Raw genomic sequence first — 8,127 nt, 5'->3', positions numbered from 1 at the left:
TTGTTGTGGAAATGTTTTATTTCTCCTTTACCTTTGAAGGATAGTTTGGCAGGACACATCAGTCTTGGTTGGAAGCTCTTTTGTCTCAGGACCTGTAATACTTCACTCCAAGCTTTTCTGGAATGATGGCTTGTGTTAAAAAATCTGCTGTGATTCTGATAGACTTTCCTTTATAGGTGACCTATTTCTTTTGTCTAACAGATTTTAATAGTCTGTTTTTTTGCTGTATGTCTGGGATCTTGATTATTATATGTCTTGGTGTAGTTTTATGTTGGTTATGACTGGTTGGAGTTCTATGTGCCTCACTTACCTGTACATCAAATTTATTTTTCATGCTTGGGAAATTTTCTGCTTACTTCTGCAAATATTCTTTCATGTTATTTGTGTTGCCTCCTGCTGTTTCGTTGACACCTATTAGTCTTTTTTTATTTTTAAAGATAAAGAATGAAACACATTAACAAACAGACATAAACAAAACAACACCCAAGAAATAGAAACAATGCAGAGTTTCAGACAAGGTGATAGGAAATTAACAATAGTTGTTGTATTACATATTGTTATCTTCAAATTGTTTACTCAGTAAAACAAATATAGGGATGTAAGATTAAACAATTAACATTAACTGTTCCTTTCAATAAAGCAATAGAAGTTGGTAGTACGGCTCTCTCAGTTATCCTGTGACACCTATTAGTCTTACATTATTTCTCTTTGCCTCGTCTTACAGCTGTTGAATTGATTTTTCCTGGCTCCTTGTTAATTTTAAGAGATCCTTTCTTTCATGATCATTAGCTGCCATGCTGTCTTCCAGATCTGAAACTCTATCTTTGGCTTCACTCAAGTGGTTTTGCCAGTTTTCAGTGGAAGTTTTGATTTCCCGGATATCTCTTTGAATCTGTTTCATGCATTCTAGATCTTTCTTATATTGCTCATTTAATGTTTTCATCAGTTTCCTATGTTCATCTATTTTTTAGATATATCTTCTTTAGATGTGTTGAGCAATTCTTTCATCATTGTTGTCATTTCATTTTTTTATCTGAGAGATTATTTTTGATCTGATTTCTTCTATGGCCTGCTGGAGTTTTTTCTGTACTTCCATTGCAATCATTTCAGCAATTTCAGGTGTGTGATTACCAACTTCTCTTTTTTTTTTTTTTTTTTTTTTTTTCTCTGGTACCGGGAACCAAACTCACGACCTTGCGCTTGCCAGGCAGGCGCTTTGCCGCTGAGCTAAATCCCCAGCCCCACCAACTTCTCTTATGTTGATGTCTCCTGGACTTGTTCTAAGTGAGGTGGACTTCTGAGATTGCATTTTGGTCCTTCATCTTGTCATTTTTGATACTAGAGACAGAGCACCCAATCTCACTATTCCCCAGCAGCTCACCAAAGGCTGCTAGTGTCCCTGGTTTAACTGGTGGTCAGACTTGCCCCTTAGTGGCCCCTGAGATGGGTTGCTCAGTCCAGAGTCACCAGGCAGTTGGTGGAGTGTACCTAGCTCTCCCAGGTCTTAGACAAGATCCATAGTGCTAGCAATTGACGAACTGCCTGATCCAGTGTCCCCAGGCAACTCAAGGCATGCTCAGGACCCAGATTTAGACTCACTGGAGGCTTGATCATGGATCACATGGTCTTGTGTCCCCAGGAAGCTCAGGGTATGGGCAAAGCCTGGACATGAACCATGGTGTCAGCAGTTCATAAACCCCAGGCAGTTCAAGGCATGTGTGGGGTGGGCCCAGACATAAATCATGGTGTTAGTGGTTCATGGGCCATCTGGAACAGTGTCTCTGGGCAGCTCAGGGTGCATAGAAGGCTTAGGTGCAGACTGTAACGGCAGTTGGATCACAGACTCCCTACTCTATTGTCCATGGGAAGTTGAGGGGTGTACCTGGCTCTCTTGGTGCTCAGCTGCAAACTACAAGGTCAACAAATCATGGACTGCCTGATGCAGTGTTGCTAGGTGGCTCAGGGTGTACATGGGTCCCAGACAGTCCCAGTGGGCTGCACTCCTGAGTTTTTTGTCTTTTTTTGAGACATGGTCCAACTATGCAGTTCAGGCTGGCCTTGAACTCACTTTGTAGTCCAGGCTGATCTCGAACTTGCAATAGTCCTCCTGTCTCAGCCTCCCAAGTGCTAGAATTACAGGTGTATGCCACCACATCCAGCTTGGGGGCCTGATTATTTTTAATTCTTTATGTGTTCTAGATGGAAGTCCTTTGTCCAAAGGATATTTGGTTGAAATTTTTTCCCAATGGATGAGTTGGGTTTTTTTTTAACCCTATTGGTAATTTCTTTTTTTTTTTTTTTTGGTTTTTCTCCGGTACCGGGAACCGAACTCACGACCTTGCGCTTGCCAGGCAGGTGCTTTTGCCGCTGAGCTAAATCCCCAGCCCCGGTAATTTCTTTTGATGTGCAAAATTTTTCAATAACTTGAGATCACAGTTGTTGATTCTCTTAAGTATTTCCTGTGCAATGTGGTTTTTGTTCATGAACTCTTTGCCTACCCCATGCCTTCAAATTTCTATCTACTTTCTCTTCCAGTAGATTTACTGTGTCTCTTTTAATATTTAAATATTTGATCCATTTTGACTTTAATGTAGTGTGTGGTGATAGAAATGGGTCTTATTTTAGTTTTCAGCATGTGGAAAGCCAGTTTTTCCAGCACCATTTACTAAAAAAGCTATCTTTCTTTCAGTGAACATGTTTGAGCTCTTTGTCAAACATAAGGTGGCTGACTGTGTTTGTAGCTGTGTCTGCAACTTCTAATTTGTTCCATTGATCCTCAGGTCTGTTTCTTTGCCAGTACTATGCTGATTTTATCACAGTAGATTTGTAGTATAACTTCAAGTCAGGGATTGTGATGCCTCTACCTTTCCTTTTTTGTTCAGGATTGCTTTTGCTATCTGGGTCTCTTCTGGTTCCAGATGAATTTTAGGAATGTTTTTTCCAGATCCGTGAGGTATACTAATGGTATTTTGATTTGGATTGTATTGAATCTGAACAACAATTTTGGGGTATTGCTAATTTCACAATGTTGGTTCTTCCTATCCATGAGCAAGGAATATCTTTCCATTTTCTAAAATCCTCTTTGATCTCCTTTTTCAGTATACTGTAATTTTTATTATATAGAACTTTTACTTCTTTGTTAGATTGATTCCTAAGTATTTCATTTTTTGGTATGCTATTGTGTAATATGTGGTTTCCCTAATTTCTCTCAATGTGGTTGTTTGTGTACAGGAATGCTACTGATTTTTGACTATTGACTTTGTATCCAGTTATGCTATTGAATTTGATTATTAAATCTATAAGCCTTTTGGTGCAATTTTTAAGGGTTTCTATGTAGAGTATCATGTCATCTGTGAACAATGATGATTTCACTTCTTTTCCCATCCTTATTCCTTTTATTTCTCTCATGTTTAATTGCTATGGCTAATGTTTCCAGAACTATATTGAATAAAAGTGGTGACAGTGGACATCCTTGTCTTGCTCCTGATTTTGAATTGAAAGCTCTCAATTTTTGTCTATTTAATATGATATTGGCTGTCAGTTTGTGATAGATGACCTTTATTAGAGTGAGGTAAAGACCATCGATTCCTATTTTCTGTAGGATTTTTATCATGAGTAACGTTAGACTTTATCAAAAGCTTTTTCTGCATCTACTGAGATGATCATGTGATTTTTGTCTTTGGCTGTGTTGATATGGTGTATTACATTAATTGATTTGCATATATTGAACCATGCCTGCATTCCTGGGATGAATCCCACTTGGTCATGATGTATAATATTCTAGATGATTTGCTGCATTCTGTTTGATAGTGTTCTATTGAGAGTCTTTGAATTTACGTTTATTAGGGAGATTTGCCTGTAGTCCTTTTTTTTGGTTGGTTCTATTTCTGGTTTCGGTATCCGTAAAACTTGCCTCCAGGAATAAGTTAGGGAAAACTCCTTCACTTTCAATTCATTAGAGTTTGAGAAGAATTGGCATTAAATCTTCTCTAAATTTTTTGTAGAATTCAGCTGTGAATTCATCAGGACCTGGGCTTTCCTTTGTTGTCAAGATTTTTATTACATTTTAAATTTCATTGGCTGATGTTCAGGTATTCAAGATTTTTATATCTTCTGGATTCAGCTTTGGTAATTCGTATGTATTTAGGAATCTGTCCATTTCCTCTGTGTTTTCCATCCTATGAGAGTAAAAATTTTCAAAGTGGATATTGATGATCTAAATTTCTACAGGATCTGTAGTGATTTCATCCTTTTCATTCCTTACTGCAAGGATTTGAGTTTTTCTTCCCTTTTTTTGATAATGTTGGCTAAGAGTTTATCAGTTTTATTTATTCTTTCAAAGAACCAACTCTTTGATTCATTAATTCTTTGTATTGTTTTTTTAGTCACCATTGCAATAATTTCTGCTCTGATCTTTATAATTTTCTCCCTCCTTTGGGCTTCACTTCCTCTTGTTTTTCTAGAAGCTTGATTTGTGCTCATTCTGTTTTAATGATCTTAGTTACTTTTTTCATGATTGAGACAAAATACCTAACACTCAAAACTAAAGGAGGAAAGTTTTACATCAGCTCTGAGTTTGTAGAGGTTTTAGTTCAGAGTTGATTGCCCCAAGGAAGGGTGAGATGGAAGAGTAGTACTGCAGAGTAGAAATAGTCCATAGTAAATAGGCAGCTGACAGAAAAGCAGCAAGCAGCAGCAGTGAAGAAGAAGCCTTCTTTCTCTCCCTTTATTTTCTATCCAGTACTTTGGTATTATCACTCAGAACTATGCTAGGTCCAATCAGTAGGCTAATCTACATTCCCTTAATCACAGCATCACACCCTTGATCTCAGCATTACCCCTCAATCTAAGCATCATACATTCTAGATACAACCACCTCTGAAAAACCCCACCTGTGCCCACATGAGGATTTGGGGAGGGATCTAGATTTGAGAAATAACAGTATCTTTTTAGTTAGATTCTCTCTTTCAGTGATTGTTAGCTGGTTTATTTTTCTAGAGATAGTGTTCACCACTGAAGCTATTTTATTTAAATGGTTTGGTCACTAATAGTTTTTTGTGAGGAGGAAATTACTAGTGATTAAAGCAGCATCCACAAATCTGACTATATATCATTTATAAGTGTTATGGAGTGATCAAACATAGGTAAATACAGGAAAAGTCACATCTGAGAGATTCAGAGAAGATCAATTTAAAACACAGGTAATTAGAAGAAGGAGAAGGACATACTGTCTTAGTTACTTCTCTCTCATTGCTGAGACAACATACCTGACACCCAAGTTACAGAGAGAAAGGTTTATTTAGCTCATAGTTTGTACAAATTTCAGTACATGATTGGCTATCTCCAAGGTGGAGTGGCACATGGCAGAGTGGCAACAGTTCATGGTGTAAGAAGACAGCAAGATCAACCACAAAATCTTAACCACACCTGACTCTCCTGGTGGCCATTGTAAGCCTATCTTCTAAATTCATTAAGTTCATATATATTTGTATATGTTGCATTAAATTTGTTTCTCTAGTAAGCACTAACTGATACAGGTTTTTGTACCAGTCCTGGCTTTATAGAAGCAGAATTGTAAAGATGAAATTCTTTAATGGCTTTAGTGGTTCCTGGAATTGGCTGAACACTCAGTTCAGCTGAGTGTTACAAGTTGACCATTAGTTAATCCACCACAGCTGGATTAATATAATATAATAAATAAATATAATAAATATAATAAATAAATATAATAATATATGATATAATAAATATATAATAATATAATATAATAATTATATAATAATATATTGTATAATAAATATATAAATATATAATAATATAATAAGTAAATATAATTTGCCACACTGGGATGATCCAGGAAATGTACACTTCACTAACACCTTGAGAAACAGCTTTGTCAGATAGCCTGCTCCTGAAAGTGGGTCACCAGCTGCATGTTACCAGATTTTGGGATGCCTCTCCTTCTGGAGTTAGATTCCAGATTCTTCTCATCTCAGGCAAAGAATTAGATGGGACTAGCCAAAAACAGTGCCAAATATTTATCTGAAAAGCTAAGGGTGAAGGGGTATGGGAGAAACCAGCTCTGCAGAGCAAACTTTGGAAGAACAAGAGAAAAGAAGATAAAAGAAAAAATAAAAGTACATGCTGTGTCTGGGACATGCAGTGTTCCAGAATGCATAGATAGAATGAAATATAGATAGAATAGATATCCTTAGTACTTGGCAGAATCCTCACATGTGTTCCTTAACCTTTAGTGTGATGGCTATTATAGTTGGTAAGGCCAAACGGAAGCCATTAGAGTTGAGTTTACCTGTTAAAACAGTAAACCAGAAGCAATACTGTATCCCTGGAGGGATTGCAAAGATTAGTGACACTATCAAGGACTTAAAGGATGTAAGGGTGGTGGTTCCCATCACACCTTTATTTCATTCTCCCATTTAGACTGTGCAGAAGATAGATGGGTCTTACAGAAATATAGTAGATTACTCTAAACTGAATCAAGTGGTGACTCCCATTGCAGCTGTTGTACTGGCATCCTTGCTTGAGCAGATTAACACATCTCCTGATATTTGGTATGCATCTATTGATTTGGCAATGCCTTCTTCTTCATACCTACCTATAAGGCCCATCAGAAACTATACAAAATGCATGGCATTTATAGGAGGTTAGAAAGTACTGTCGATATATGTACCTGACAAAACCATGTACACGTAATACATATGAAATTCTTACAGAGATGAGAAATAAAAGTGAATTCTAAACATGAATATTTAATAGAATATGATAGATAAAAGGATAATAAATACACAAAACATCTTTATCATTTTTATCACCTTAAAAACACTGAAAAACCTCTTCTGGCCCACTGGAATAGCTAACAATGAGATGAATAATAATACTGTTACAGCAAAAATTCAGGCTGTATTCCACAAGAAACCAAAGAGAACAGACAAAGTTTTAATTTAGACCGGTCACCTCTCATCCTGACTTCCAAGATAGGGAAGTGGGCATGGACCTGCCTTTGTTCCCAGCTTATATACATTTTTGGTTTCCATGGTAACAGATTGGAATGTTGTAGCCCTGGCCACATATTGTTTTCCTTGTGCCATGTGACCAGGTCAGGCTCCAGTCATGAGCCCAACCACAATGATATATACTTTCTGTACTCTGTTCTATATGTCCCCCTTTAGATAACCATACATTTCCTTTATGGTTATAGTGTTTATCTAGGGCCAGGGAGAGGATGAAACAACCCAGACAGGGTCATAGGTGGTTATTTTGGCCCTGGTGTTCTTTGTCTTTGGAGAAGCATTCCAGGGCTAAGTCAGGACTGCAAAGTTAACTCTTTATAACCCTCCAGGATGTTTCTCAAGACACGTTTTGAGGCTTGCATTAAGACTAGAATTATTCTACCTTAAAATGATATGCTAAGAGTCATCGTCCCCTATAATACCAACAGATAAAAATGTAGAATAATTGAAAACCTTCCTACTCCTGATAAAATATAAAGTACAATAATAACTCTAGTTCCTTGGAGCATGGCTACAGAGACCTCTGAATGGATGTATGGATGCCTGAGCATTTTGGTGGAAATCCTAGGGAACCAATGCCTTAAATTGCCTGTCTAGAGCAGGGCACTAAGAGGCTTTCTGCTCAAATGAAATCTTTTGTGTTTTGAACCTTAGAGCCTGTGATTTTGGGGGTCTCAATGATACCTGTAATGCCTTCATGCCATGTTTTGTACTGTCCTGATGGAAAATGTCTGGCTTCTTTTAATATTAATCTTTTTAGTTCCATGCTCTCTTTGCAGGCACTTCTTTTTTGGTGAAATAAAAAACTTTTCAAAGTACTCAGCCCTGCTATTTCCTCCTGGTTCTCACAATAGATATGGCTGAAAACAGCAAGTAGTACCCTAGCCATATTCTAAACATAGGGCTGCCTTGAAATTTTTTCCACCGGAATATAAATATTCCTTGTTTAACAACCTACCTGTTTAATGACTAGGCTGGACTGAAGCATGCTGTTTAGACTTACAAACCACAACTCAGTTTTATGACTTGTCTTTTTCTCTACAGTTCTGAAAATATGGTTTAATATCCTCAATGACTTTGAATATACAGTGCAGTA

This window comes from Chinchilla lanigera, unplaced genomic scaffold (genome assembly GCF_000276665.1).
Source record: "Chinchilla lanigera isolate Chin_1 unplaced genomic scaffold, ChiLan1.0 scaffold00056, whole genome shotgun sequence".
Lineage (NCBI taxonomy): Eukaryota > Metazoa > Chordata > Mammalia > Rodentia > Chinchillidae > Chinchilla > Chinchilla lanigera.
Note: the sequence above shows the minus strand (reverse complement) of the source record.